This window comes from Cupressus sempervirens, chromosome 2 (genome assembly GCF_028749045.1).
Source record: "Cupressus sempervirens isolate cs-2001-9-10 chromosome 2, ASM2874904v1, whole genome shotgun sequence".
In the NCBI taxonomy this organism is placed as follows: Eukaryota; Viridiplantae; Streptophyta; class Pinopsida; order Cupressales; family Cupressaceae; genus Cupressus; species Cupressus sempervirens.
In genome coordinates this window covers 228023785-228039786 of record NC_143119.1, presented here as the reverse complement: position 1 = coordinate 228039786, position 16002 = coordinate 228023785, and positions in this window count along the sequence as shown.

Sequence of the window (16002 nt, the reverse complement as noted above, 5' to 3'; positions counted from 1 at the left end):
AAGCATTCCAAACTCATGGAATCGTTTGGATAGAAGGGTTTAGAGTGGGACACTTTCAAGTGTACACCAGGTCATATCCCTGGTGTCAATGTTGGAGATCATTTTTTTTACATTGTGAGATGATTGCTATTGGCTTTCATAGCCATTGGCTAAGTGGGATAGATTATATGGGAAAAAGCTTTGAAAGAATGGAAGAGTACAAAGGTTATAGATTTCCAATTGTTGTTGTGATGGTACTCTCAATGCAATATGAAGATGATGTTGATAATGTTGAGAGTGTGGTTTATATGGGTCAAGGTGGCCACTAAAAATCAAATAAAAGACCAAGAGATAACATGTGGAAATTTGACATTAAAGAATTGTATATACCAAAAAACTCTAGCTCAAGTAATTCATGGGTATGCTTCAAAAAAAGAGGCTATACGGGGAAGATTACACTCTTAAAAAAGGAAACTAGTGTGAAATCTACGATCTATACAGAGATTTCAATTGTATTTTTTGATTGCCAACTAGAAGCATTGTATTGTGGAAATGTTTTGTTGGGCATTTATCATGATAACAGTAGGACAATTGAGGAGCTCATATTACTCAACACCCACCTCATATGTTGAAGAACTAATCAACATCCACCTCAATTGCATTACAAATTCTATGTATATATATATATATATATATATATATATATATATATATATATATATATATATATATAGTCCACACTAAGAAGCCTCAATGACTATAGGGAAGCACTAAGAGGAAGTAGCCTACCCATGCATTGAAAGGAGGAATGTGCCATAACAGAGGGGTTTCGAAGAATGTTGGAAAAGATAAAATATTTTGTTTAAGAACCTTGTTAAAGTGATTAGAAAAGGAGCTCTCATGGCTTAGAAGAAAGTTTAAATGTTAATGCACGTTAAAAAAAAAGGCAAGCACCAGTGACAAGGAAAGAAGAGCCGCAGGTAGAGGATACTGCATGGTTAGAGGCAAGGGAGATTCATGCCAAGTAGGAAGCCCATGGCTTAGAAGCCCCCACACCATAAAAGATGTATTACTTCAGATAGGGGAATTTTATACCACTAAATCCTTTTGCACTTGTTAAGAGTTTAGAAGTCCTCAATGGGTCAACGTAGAAGGAGAGAATATCCAAGTCAAGGTAGAGCACCATCCATGCCAATCATGAAATAGAGCCTCATGCTAAGTTAGAAAGGGAGACGCCATGTGAAAAAGGTGGAAGATGCTAGAGGACCAAGCTCCCATGCATGAAAAAAGAAAGGACCCCCACGCCAAAGAAAAATAGAGCCCCACAATTTTGAAACTACAGATGTTAGAAAAGAAAACTATCTTTCAATAAGGGAGCCAACAACATAAATAGAGGCCTCATCCCATGTATTATAAGGAAAACCCATAGAGTCCAAGGTTTAAAAAAAAAAAAAAAAAATAGCACATTGTCAAGGGAGAGATGAAATTGTGAAGATATTTGCAAGAAAGTGCATAGAATAACTCTCTATAATTTTTGACGTCAAAGGAAGGAGGTGAGTTTTAAAAAACCCACGCATAAGCAAAGGAAAATAGTAGGGAGCATGTTAAAGTGCAAGGCCTTAGAAAAATTTTAAACCCATAAGAGGAAAATGGCATATGTGAAGCTGTATGAGAAAAAGATCACTGTGGCAGTGAAAGCGCAAAACAAAGCAAAAAGCCATTGAAATAACATTTAATCCCATATTTCTTGTGTGGGGGATCTTTTGTTTTTTAAATACTATCGCACATACTATCCATTGTGTCTATGAGCATGAGCCTTTTGAAAGGCCAGCTTGCGTGGTGGGTCCGACTAGACAACTAGAGGCAACCAAGTCATTATTTTGAATGTGCATGCGGATAGGGATGCTGAAATGGAATCTGAGCACCCAGATTGTGACACATGGACAATCGTGTGGTCGTCAATATGTCACCAAGAAGAGTTGCTCACTAGTTAAGCATAATGACATAGTGACTGCCAGGTGAAGAAGTGAGGTGTAGATGATGTGGTGACAGCAGCAAAGCAATATGCCAAAAAATGTGACCAGAATTTGGTGGTTGCCATGTCGCCACTGGAAAATTGAAGATTTTCTAGCAAGTGACATAGCGGCTTGCCAAAAAATTTAGAAATCTAGTAGAGTTTGTGGCAAGGAATGTGGGTTCTGCCCGAGATTAGAGCTAGTCTGAATGTGACATGCAGCACTAGTTGAATGGTTAGAACCAATAAAGAAGTGACATATGGCATTGTTAAATTGGTTGAGGGGTAAAGGAGTTTAAAATTGAAAAATATCCTATTTGGACATTCTATCTGCAATTGAAAAATTGGATTTCAAATAATAAATTTCTATAATTCAAACTATAGAATATTTTAAATTTTTCAATTGTATTCTCTTATTTACAAAGCCATGAATGGGAGCCTAATTTTCAAATGGGCATAACAAGGGAAAAAAATTCTCAAAATGGTTGCTCCAATATACTGTTGGAATTGGAATGATCTAAATTTTCCAAATCTGAGGTCAATTTTTGCACAGGTGTTCCCTAGTACACACTACAAGGGGTTTTTTCTTTAAGAGTGATTTGTGTGTTCTGAGGGGTGTTTTTATTATCCAGTTGTAGAATTCAGTGACAAAACAATCAAAACATGTTCAGAAGGTCTTATATGCAGTATGTTTCGATCTATGATGTTTTGGCTTCAATTTGATCAAAATTGACATATCCAGAATCAGTTATGAGAATTTTTTCTTTTGCTGAGGTTTTTTCTCTTGGAAAGGAAAAACAAAGTGGGATATGATTAGCAACTAAGGAGAGAAGGTAGAGAGATTCTTTTTAGCTTCTTGAGGGAGAATTCAGAAGGGACACATGTCAATTGCAAATTCAATCCAGGAATTTCCCTCTTCATATATATTCTTTCTTTTCCTCAGTATAGTAGTTGTTGTTTGGTTTTCAATTTCTAGTTTTAAGAGCTTTGCTTAGGTTGTGAAAGCCACACACCCAGCACTCTCTCTTGTATTGAATAGTAGTTTAAGTTTTATGCAAATAGTCCTTATTTGTTAGCTGATTTGTGAGTTGTTTTTTGTACATCTTCCATGTATATGGTTTCAAGGAAAACAAATAAAGTATATCAAAGGAATTTAAATTTAGTTGGAATCTTGTCTCTTGTTCATTGATCTATAATTTCTTCTTATTTATGAACCAAGAACATGAATTAGATTACATTCTATTTAGGGATGTATGTGATTAAAATGTCTTGCTAATGGAACAAAGAGCCATGTAATTACTTGATGTTTGTCACAGGGTTTGTAGATTTTATGATGGGATTTTTTGAGTATGAGATTCATTTTGAAGCAGATGTCTATTCACAAGGTGAAAGATAGATCAAGGATCTTGATGTAGGAGTTATGTCAAAGATTTCTAGAAGATGTATGGTTGTAATTCATTTAATTGTCCAATAGATAAGGCACTGATTAGAGATAGGAACATTAGGTTTTGTTGCTCATACCTGGGTCTCATTGATATCAACATATTAAATCATCTTTCCCTTTTATGTTGAAAGCTATTCAAAGTGTAACCTGCACTTAGCTTACCAGTTTCATGAGTCATGCTATTAGTTGTTTCATTCTTGTGATTTTCTTAGTTAAGTATAGAAGATTTAAGAATTTCATCTATTATTCTAGATCATGATTATGCTCATTGCACTGGTCACATAATTAGATCTTAAGAGGTCCATCTGCCTAGGTCTTGTAGAGCTTGAAGTGAGGGAGTGTAGCCTTATAGTTGGCCCAAGTTCTTGTTGAATTGGTCCATTATTGGAGATAGTTTCCCATAGATGTATTCTTGCCTTGTATACTTGGTGTTTCAAATTCTATTAAATCAGAAGGCAACAACATGCATCTAATATATCTACTTAACATGAAAAATAAAGACATGCATGAAAATAGACAACACAAGATTTTGATAACCCAAAAACCCTCCAAAATGAGAAGGTAAAACTGTGGTGGGGATGACACCCATAAAGTATTACTATAGCAATATGTAACTATTTAAGGTTGCAAAGTTTGACCACTTCCAATGGTTTTCCTTGTGAAAGGCTTGTCCTATCAAAGACTTTACACCCTATTAAAAGTACTTGGTTAAAGGATTTACAAACATTCACTTGAAATGTTACCCTGTTAAAGGATTTAGAACCTTGTTTAAAGGCTTACAACGTGGCTATTAAACCAACCTATCATCATAGGATTTTCATTCCTAATACAATGGCTAGAGAGTATTGGAAATTCTTGACCTGATGACTTGCAATCTTCAATCACTAATTCTAGATCCTTGTTCTACTCTGTTTGTTATGATCCTTACTTGATTTGATATATCTCTAATTGAAATCTTGATTGCTCTATTCTGATCAACTAAATTTTGCAATGTTGCTTTCCTTCTAAGTCTCAAAACACCCCTCTAAAATTTTCTATAATTCACCCATATACTTCTCACATGTGCACACATTGGGGTTTCATCCTCCTTTTAAAGGCTTTAAAGACTTAGGGTTAGGTATGAATCTACGAATAGTATTCATTCTTCTTTTCTTGCTCAATTCATTCACTTTTCCTATTGGTTACATGCCTTCTTCAATTTTCTTGTTGGCTACATGTTGATTACATAGTAAATACAAAAGATTCAATCTTATCTTGAAGATCCTTCAAGATTCATCTTAAGTCATCTTAAAAAATGGTTTACATCTGAGTTTGTGAATATACAAACTCATATGCTAATTCTATGTTACTCGACACTTACTAGTTGTTGATGCTCGACACATATAGGAATTTTGTCTCACTCGGCTCCTATAGTAACTATGTTTCACTCGAGATTTATACTTTGATCGGCACCTATGGTGACTCAGCATCACTTATCACTCAGTACTTAAATTTTTCTTGGCACTTGAAGTTCACTCGACACCTATTGAATCTCTGGCTCAACAGATACTATAGCTCGGCATCTATGTTATACTTGACATCAACTAAGAATTGGTTAAGTGTGTTGACACTCAATTGTCAAAACTAATCTAAGACCAACATATCTTGGGCATCCTTGTGTATGTTCTGACTTATTTAATGCCCAACGGATAAGGGATTGATCAACTTAGAGATTTCATGTTTATTGTTGTTGCATATGTGGGTTATGTTGATAATCAACACATTAATCAAAGTCTTGTCCCTTTTATGTTGAAGAGCTGAAATGATTTACTCTCACTCAACTTATGGATTTCATAGGTTTTTGCAATTTTCTACTGCTTGCCTTTGTCATTGCATAAGTATTGGAGAAATAATGGTTTTATCTACTTTATAGGATTCAGATATATGCTTTTGGAACTAGTACCATATGAATGAATATGAGGCTCACCTGCCTAGGTCTTGTAGAGCTTGAAGAAGGAGTATAGCCTTATGGTTGGCCCTAGTGTCTAAATAGGTCTATTGAACATGGGAATTAGCTACCCCTAGATGTATTTGTTCCTATCATTGGGTTATTAAAAAGTTGTTAATTCAGAAGCCAACAATTAGTATACAATACAAACTCCTTATGAATCAAATAATGTCTCCACTTCTTTAAGGCTTGAACAATAGCATAAAACTTTTGATCATACATAGAATACTTCCTTTTAGCATCATTCATCTTTTCACTAAAGAAAGCAACAAGTTTACCTTCTTGACTTAACATAGCTCCTATTACATTGCCACTTGCATCACATTCAACTTGAAATATCTTATTGAAGTCAAGCAAAACCAATACAACTAACTCAAAAACCTTTTTCTTCAAGTCTCAAAAATCTTATCAGCTCCATGTGTCCACTTGAATTCCTTTTTATCTCCTCTCATTGTCTTAGTCATAGAATTACAAACATAACTAAAATTCTTTACAAACTTCCTGTATAAATTATCCAAACCATGAAATGATCTTACCTCACCCACATTCTCAAGTGTAGGAAATTTTGAAATTGCTTTAACCTTCTCAAGATCCATTCTCAAACCATCACCTAAAATCACAAATCCCAAATACACAATCTCCTCTTGCATCAAAGAACACTTTTTTAGATTAATCATCAACTTCTCCTCTTTCAATCTCTCCAATACTTCTCTAACATGTCTAATATGTTCTTTGTTAGTCTTACTATAAATCAAAATCCCATCCAAATAAATAGCCACAAACTTACCCAAAACTCACCTAAGAACTCCATTCATCAACCTCATGAACATACTAGGTGCATTAGTCAAACCAAAAGGCATAACAAACCATTCATACAAACCATCTTTTATTTTGAAAGTAGTCTTACATTCATCACCCTATTTGATTATGATCTAATGTTAACCACTCTTCAAATCAATCTTGGTAAAATACTTTTCTCCACTCAAACAATCCATTAACTCATCCATCGTTGGCATAGGAAACATATAGTTCACTATGATCTTGTTAATAGCTCTAGAATTAGTACACATTCTCCGTTCCCCATTCTTCTTAGGTGTTAGTACAATAGGTACAATAGATGGACTCAAAATTTCTCTGATCAAACCTTTCTATAATAATGCATGCACTTGTTTGTCAACTTCTTCATTCTCTATAGATGTCAATCTATATGGTACTTTGTTCAGAAAACTAGCTCCAAGAATCAGATCCATACAATCACTTATACTTCTCACTAGTGGTAAACCATCAAGTATATCATCTACAAAAATATATTTGTACTCATTCAAAACACTTGTAATTTATTTTGGTATTTGGTATATACTAGCATTTTTTACTATTACTCAACTACCACTATCTATCACTCAATCATTACCAATTTTTGTTGCTCGCTCATTACTAAAAAGACTCAATCTCCTAGGCATTATGGAAAAATTGACTTGATTCTTCTTCACTTATTTTTCAAATTGCTTTCCATTAACCATGCAAACTCTTATAGAAGTAGAATTATCCTCATCTGGACTCTTAATCAAAGACAATTATATTTATTTTCTCTCATCCACCCAAAGAGTATATTGATTCAATCATCCATCATGTATAGCATATCTATCATATTGCCAAGGTCTACCCAACAGAATATGACAATAATCCATAGGCATAATATCACACAAAACTTCATCAAAAAATATCCAATCTTGAATTTCACAATATATTTCTCAGTTAGCAATATCTTATGCTCATCCTTGATGTATGAAACATCATAGGATTTAGGATGCTTTAGCCTTTGTAACTACAACTTTGTAACCAACTCTTTTGAAGCCAAATTTTTTGAACTTCCATTATTAATGATCAATTTGCAACATTTTCCTTCCATCTTACATCTAGTCTTGAAAAGACTTCTCCTTAGGATAAGTTCTTCATTAATTTCTTTATTACACAATGTTCTTCTCACCATTATATTTTCTCTAACCTCAGGTCCACTTGATGAACCCTCAATGTCTCCTTGAATCATAGCATTTTTATTACCTTTCCTATTGTTAGAGCATCTACATTCAAAGTATCTATGCCCTTATTTACCACATCTAAAATAAGTATTATCAAAACCACCTCTAGAATAAGAATTACCTCTTCCTCGGTAAGAACTAGTACCTGCTTGGTAAGAATTACCACTTTTCCATTTAGTCTTTCTCTTTTCATCACTTTTCCATTCAAATTTTCCCTTATCTTTCACAAAACTATTTGATCTACCACCTTCTCCATAAGATCTACCTCTACCTCTCTAGAACCTACCACCTCTACCTCTTTGTCTTTGTTCATGCTTCTTTGTCAAGATCTCCTTAGCTTTCAAGGCATATTGTTATGCTTCTTCCACACTTTCCAATTTCACAAAACTTATCTCATCTTGAATTCTACATCTCAATCCATTTAGATACCTATCAATTTTCTCAACATCATCATCCACATGTCCAAATCTTATGTCCAAACTATAGAATTCCTTAGTATATTCCTTTACAGTCATGTCTCTTTGTCTCAAATTTTGCATCTTTTTCAACAAGATAACTTGGTAATCACCAAGAAGAAATTTTTTCTTCACCTTGTAAAGATCGCCATCTTCAACCAAGTTTTGATCTTCTCCTTTCCTCTCCTTTGCCTATTAGTTTCAAAAAAATTCCACCATAGTAAAGCATGACCCTTCAACCTAGTAAATGCAATTTTGACCTTCCTATTATTAGAAATATTTTTAAACTCAAAGAACTTCTCCTTATCAAAGATCCAATCAAACATGGCATTGGTGTCCAACCTTCCATCATAAGGAACAACTTCTACATCAAGATTTGAATATTCTCTAGACAATACTCTCAACAATCTTACCTCATCTAGATCTTCTTTAGGTTTTGGATTATGGATCAGTGCTACTTCTTCATCATCACTCACATCATCAAGATGTGCTCCTCTCCTTTGGGTTTTCCCCATAGCATCTAATATAGCTAAAATTTGTCTCAAAGTATCTAATATGACATTATCAATATTTCATCTACCTCAAACCATCTTTACAATAAAGTTCCTTCAAGATCATAACCCTCTACAAGTTATACGTCAAATCCATAGATATGTAACCCTACAACCAAATTCACTTAGGGTTCTACATGATCCAATCTTCACAAGGGAAAACCTCTATCTCTTATACCACATGATGCAAGGATGGATAAAGAACTAGGACCAATGGTACACCTAGCTATCCAAAACACCTTGTAGAGTAAACTCAATAGAAGCAAAAAGCAAAGAGAACAACACCAAGGAGAAGGCCGGGGGGGGGAGGGAGAGAGAGAGAGAGAGAGAGAGAGAGAGAGAAAGAGAGAGAACAAATAACTTCTATTGATTCATTAGATTATCATCATACATGCCCAGCTATAAGGCCCTTCAAATTACGACCAACAATACAATTCAAAATTTGATCCTCGATGATGGACTTCACAATCTAACTCTTCTAGACAAAACTATCCTTAACTCCCACTGACTCACTAAAACTTGATCCTAGACCTCCTTAAATAATTGTGTGGCCACAAGTTGGCCTATCATAGAAATTAAATCCCACATTAAATGCATTTACAGTCACAAGTCGGATAGCATCACTTATTAAATACAAATACTAGAATTAGATACACACAAGGTCAACCCCAAACTTGAACCAAATGCAAACAACTCATTCAAAGAAGGACCAAGACAAATATTGGCACCTGAAAATGCTCGACACAGTATGAAATCAATACCAATAGGAACTTGACACATACTAGGAACTTAGCAAAGCCTGACACTACAACTTGGTCAACACTATATACTCAGTAGTAAGTGGCATAATGAACAAAAAAATGAGCAAGATTGAAAGGAAATCTAGGATGTTTTTACATCAATTAAAAAGGTGGGTAATATGATCCAATTCTCTATTTTAGTCAAGGGAATGTCATGGAATTACTTTAAAGCTTGTAGGGGGTAATGGAAAGGCAACCCCTTATCTCCTTAATTTTTAAATTGTGGCTAAGGTTTGTGGTAGTAACCTTACTTCCTTGGTTGTGCAGGGGAAAATCCAATGTTTTATTAAATTGACCTATACCTTCCTACATGAAATTTTACAATAATTTGTTGATGACACCTTTTTACATGGCCTATCCTTAATAAGGTAAGCCAAGGTTTGGAAATAGCTTATGAATCAATATGTAGAAGTTCTGGGGCAATGCATAAATAATTAGAAGAAAAAATTATACTTCTTTAATACAAAGATAGACCTACAAAGGTGGCTAACCTAGGAACTTAATTATCAAGAAGTGGATCTTCCTTACACCTATCTTGGTCTCCCTCTTATTGTCAAGGAGTTTTCCCTCTAGTTTTGGAATATGGTTTTCAAACGTATATGGAGGAAACTTGTAGGATGGAAAGGGAAGGTTCTTAGCAACTCGGCTAAGCTTTATCTTTTCTAGTCCTCTCTCCAAGGCATACCTGTCTATTTTTTACATCTTTAAAAAAATTCCACCAAGTTCAAAGATATTATAGAAAAAATCTAGCACAACTTCTTGTGAACAGGAATAAAAGGTAAGTCTAGGATGAGCCTGGTTAGCTAGGAAAAATTCTATAGACCTAAATCCCAAGGGGGTATAATATTGAGGAGAATTGGTGACCTTAATAGGGCTCATGGCTAAGTTTGGATAGAGACTACTTCATAATTCAATGTGCAAAATCATGAGAGAAAAGTATCTAAAGGAAAGTTCCTTCTCTCATGAGTTCTACACTAATGACCTCCTTATTGGATTAAGATCTGAATTAATATTGTTAGGAGTCACCAACCGCTCAAGAAGGGGATGAGATGGTTTATGAGAGATGGGAATACTATTTGATTATGGGAAGATAATTATTTGGGTGGTAACCCTTTTAATCAAACTCATTCAATCTGATCAAAGACATCTCTACTACCCAATCTAGTTGGAAACTAAGAAACTATATAGATAACAATGGAAAATGGCATAGGTTAACCATTGCTGGTCAAAACCACAATACAACAAGACTTATGGAGGACATTCAATGAGTTATTTAGGGTATTTGTATTCTTGCCTTCCCTAAAGAGGATGTTACTATTTAGGACTAGAAAGATCTTGGCGACCTTAGTGTCAAATCTACCAATTATACCATTATTGGTCCTTAGAACAATGTTGACTATTGGAAATGTATTTGGAATCCCTCTATTCTCCCTAAGATTAATTTATTTTGATTGTTAGTTCTCCATTGCAATATACTCACAATTGGTAACCTTAAGAGGAGGAGTTCCCATTTTGTCAATCAATGTGTATTATGCAATAACAAAGAGGAAACCATTTGCTACCTCCTCATTCACTTCCCACGTGCATCTACTAATTGGTCAAGTATTCTAAATAGACTTGAGGTTCCCTAGAATTTTAATTATGACCTCCAATAATGTATTCTTAATTGGAACTACCCATCTAATCACTCTCTATTAGGGACCCTCTAGAGTGTTGATCTCATATTGGTTTTGACAATTGAGTGTCAACATACTTAAGACATTTACTAAGTTTATGCTAGGTAAAAGCATAGATCTATGTCACCATTTAGGATACCAAAACTTATTTTGGTCAAATCTCATTTCTCTATCAAAACTCAATTTTTTTCAAAAAATAAAAATACCCTTTTATAGATCTCAGATTCAATATCAGATGTCATTATATAATTTTTTGAGTGTATTGATTAGTTATAATATGTTATAATCTCAAAATATTATAAGTCAATATTTCAACATTTCAGAAGATGCTCCCTCAACAAAGGAAAAAAAATAGTAAAACATATCAAAAAAAGTTAAAAAATCATATTTATCTCTAGAGGAGAGAATCCTCTTCATGAATATGTAATTTTTTTTTAAGAAGGTATAGATTTGATAGGGAAGTTTTGATGGGAGAAAAAAATTGTTGGATTTTGATAAGGTCAAACTTGAGTACTTATAACAAAGAAAATATACATCAAAAAAAAAATTATTTCTTTTTTTGATCTCTAGCTATACATGTCTTCTATAAGATATTTTCAAATAAGAACAAAAGAAGATGATTACCATATAATTGTTTGACAGGAACTACACCCTATATTTTTTACAATTAAAAAAGCAACTTCAAAATAAAATAAAATGAAAAAATTCTCACTCAAAAAAAATATTAACATTATAGGCAAAAAATTTATCTAATTCTACACATTTCATCAGTTTACATCATCTTCATATTCTAAACATAAATACCATTCTTTCTATCATTAATGTTGAACTATCATATTCTAATATCCCGTGGACAAATCTACTTGTAGATTCCCTATACAATTACATGTAGCCAATCAGCAAAAGGGAAGGATTAAGTGGTAATAAAGATGAATCTCAGTCATAGATTCATACCTAACCCTAAATCTTCTAGTCTTCTTAAGGAGGATGAAACCCTAAACTTTATATGAGTGTGTAAGGAATTCAAGGAGGAGAATAGAGAAGTTTGCATGTGAAAATAGAGCATTCATGGAGACTTAGAAATTATGGAGAGTGAATTACAGAATCAACTTCAGAAGAACAAAGGATAGAGGATACACCATTGACACATTAGATTAGAAAGGATCAAGAAGGACACTATATGGATTTGATATTTAATCAAGCGACCAAAGCCAATCATAAGATCTATGCTAAAACATCCTAGTAGGTGATTTTAGTTAAATCTCCTAGGCGGAGTAGTCCTAACAGACTATTGTAAATCCTTTAACGGGGTGGCATTCCAAGTGAATGACCAAAAGTCCTTTAACCAGGTACACTTCTAACATGGTGTTGAAATCCTCTAACAAGGTGCGACTTAATAGTCTTTGTAAGCCTTTAACAGGGCAAATCATGTTTCATGGTTAAACCATTGTAACCTTAATTAGCTACACTTTATTGTTGTGGTAGTGAAGAATTGTGGTTGTCATCCCCACCCTATTTTTACCTTCTCTTTGGAGGGTTTCTGGGTAATCATATCAGGTTTCAAATGTGTTATTGCTTATATGTTTACATGATTTAGATGAATGTGCTTTACATGTTATTTTAGTTTATCTATTGAATGCATGAGATGGATGTGTGGTAAAAAGTTTTATGGGTTCATGTTTTAACTGTTGATTCACCCCCCCACCCTCTCAGAAGTATATGTTTCCCATTTGTAATTCCAACATTTGGTATCAAAGCTAAGTTCTGAGAAGGAGAAGCTTTATAGCTTAGAGAAAAGATCTTGAAATGAAAGTCTACAAATTGGGAAAGACCATTGAGAACTAGGAGATTGAAATACATCTTATACCACATCAACTAAATGAAGCCAGAGATGCTTTGAAGAGTTCCCTGAAAAGAAGGAGATTGCTATAGCAGAAAATGACACACAATACAAAGAGATTGACACCACCAAGTTATTTGCAAATGGAGACTCAAGTGAATTTGATGTAGCAATTGTAGATCTAATGGAAAAGAATAGAGCACAAGCCGAAGAGATCAAAAATCTCAAGTTGGAACAAGAATCACAAGTTATACTACTGTGTGAAGTGACTGAACAAAAGAAGAAAGCTATAGAAGATAAGGCCATGGTTAAAGAAGACAAAAGAATCTTGGTAAATAGATTGGAAGAAAAGTTAATAGAGCTATCTAGAATTTCCAAAATGCAATTGGATACCTTAAGCCAAATGATAAATGCTCACCATAAATTGAATGTCAAGGACATTGAGATAACTACATTAAAGTTGCAAAATGAACAACTGTGGAATGACTTGAAAAGAGAAAAGAATTTGTTGAAAGTTTCAACAAGCCAAATGAAGCCATCAAGTACTTTGAGCAATTACTGAAATCCACTAGATCCAATAGAGATACATCAGGATTGGGCTACACAAGCAATGAAGAAGGAGAATCATACAAAGTTGTTGAGGAAAGGAACAACAAAGGTAATAACTTCAAACCCACTTGTCATCATTGTGGAAAGAAAGGGCATACCTCTAATGTATGCAGGAGAAAGAATAAAAATCAAAATGCTAAGCCTAAGAACATGGTCCATTGTCATAAGTGTAATAAACAAGGTCATCAAGCACATGAATGCAAAACTAGAACCATGCATGTACCAAAATTTGAAGGATATTACTACAACTATCAGAAGTATGGACATAGAGCTTTTAAATGCAGATCCAAGTCAACATGGTCAACAAACAAGCCAACAAAGGTAAGAAGCTATGAAAACTCTTATAATTAGGATTACAATATAAGATATAGCTATCACTATTGTCAAGAATATGGACATGTACCTAAAAACTGCATTTAAGACTGACTTTAGTGGTAATTATAAGAGGTGGTTGAGTCAAACCACATGTTTTAGTTGTTTGAAGACTAGTCACTTCAATAAATATTATCCAACTAGGTCCAAGGCACCAAGTTGTGAACTTGATAGAGGTAAAGGCAAAGCAGATGTTGAACACATCAGGAATGAGATGAATAAGACATGGAAGAAGAAAGATGGTGGCATTACATCAAATGAAGAAGGAATCACTTCACCTAATAGGTCAAGTGGTCACACTTCATCAAACTAAGCAAAAAAAGGTATGTGGGACTAATACTTAAAGTGTTATATCATACATCAGTTCCTAAAGAAGTTAGCACTAAAAATGATAGATTAGTATGAATAAAGATGCAAGATGTTGTTGAAAGTTCAAGGTTAAATCTTTAAGTTTTCATGTTGTTGTTGAGCATGGAAAGAATTCAATAGATGCCAAATGAAATGCTAGTTGATGTCGAGCTAGTAGATTGGCTAGTAGGTGTTGAGCCAATAGTAGTTGTCAAGTGAGGGAAGTCTCTATAGATGTTGAATGGAATAAAAATCATGTTGATGCCGATTTTATAGTTGTACAAGCACCAAACATTAAATGCTAAGTTTTGAAGGGTATATGGTCAATTTTCACCTATTTTTCATCATTACAAACTCAAGCAAGAGCAAGCAGAGCAAAGAGGCAATTCAAAAATTTGTTCTTATCATCTACAAAGATCATAGCAACATTTACATTCTAGATTCTTTGAATCACCAAGGTATTCTTCATAAGTCAAGTTATACAATTTAAAATTTGTTAAACCCTAGTTTGACAAAATGGCTTCCAGTTCAAAGAATGTGAAGGAGAAAGAAGTTTTTGATGTCCAATTAGTCAATAATGAGGTCAAACAACCAAATTTCAAAGCCATCCCAGACATTCCTTATAAATTAGACCCATCAGGTGTGTTATCCATGATTCCACCTAAGGTCATAATGGTTCAAGACGTAAGGAAATGTTACAACTACAAAGTAGGAGGTATAGGTGATATGGAAATAAGGAAATCTTATGATAAGTTGTGTGAAAATAGTTTTTTGAAGGAAGAATTGAAGATTTTTGAGAGAAAGGGTTTGACCTATGCCCTAGACCTCCCAATGGTGTTCAAAATAGAATGGATCAAGATAGTGTTAAGCAAGATACACGATGGATATTTGTGGTTGGCAGGAGGACGAATCAAGATTTCAAAAATAATTATTCATAGGGTGACTAGTTTTCCAACCCTAGATCGGCCAAAGACTCTACGAAGTGACTCAGAAGAGCTAATTAAGAAGAACACATGTGCAAAATGGAACAAGAGATGAATGATAATAGATACCATCATTGATCATCTACTTGACTTTGCAATTAGGGTTATTTCTCATAAGTTTTATCAGTCAAGCAGGTTAAATAGTGTACCTTGTATTGTAGTTAATGTTGGCTATAAAATTGTCAAGAAAGATCATACTTATGATTTTGTCGAGCTTCAATTATAGAAGATAATGGAAAATCTTGGAGCAATAAGGAAGACAAAAAGTGTTCAGTGAAAATTTGGATCAATTCTTGTGTGCATATTTTTCTATGTATAGAATGAATTCCCATCCTTTGGTATAATAGGTTGGAATACAAATAGATCAATGGTTGTACAAATCAATGATTATATTGAGAAAATGGGTGAGAACTTTGATACAATTATGACAAGCTATTTTGAAGACTTCAAGAAGTTTGTGAAGCAAAGAATGAGGATACCTATCTCTTTAGTTGAACAATACTATAATGGCATATGTTTTCTTGTAGATATTGATTATACATACATACATGCAACAATACCTAGGGTAAGATGGTTAAGACCTCTAGGATATGAGATTAACATTGATGAAGCCTCAGTTGTCATCATTGCACTTCTAGTTGAGGAAGTTGATAAATCAGCTAAAATATTTGGTAATTATGATGTTATGAAATCCAAAGTTGAAATGGAGTTGAAGAAAACCTCCACATTGAAGAAGAAAGACAAATTGGTGAGAAAATTAAAGGCCAAATTTGGAGAAGGTACAGGTGAAGAGGAAGAAGAAGATGATGAAGAGGATGAAGAGGTACAACAGGAACAAGCCCAAGAACCTCTTTCTTTGACCCAAGGCATGGGTGAAGACATTGAAGAAGAAGGTTTCAAGGAAG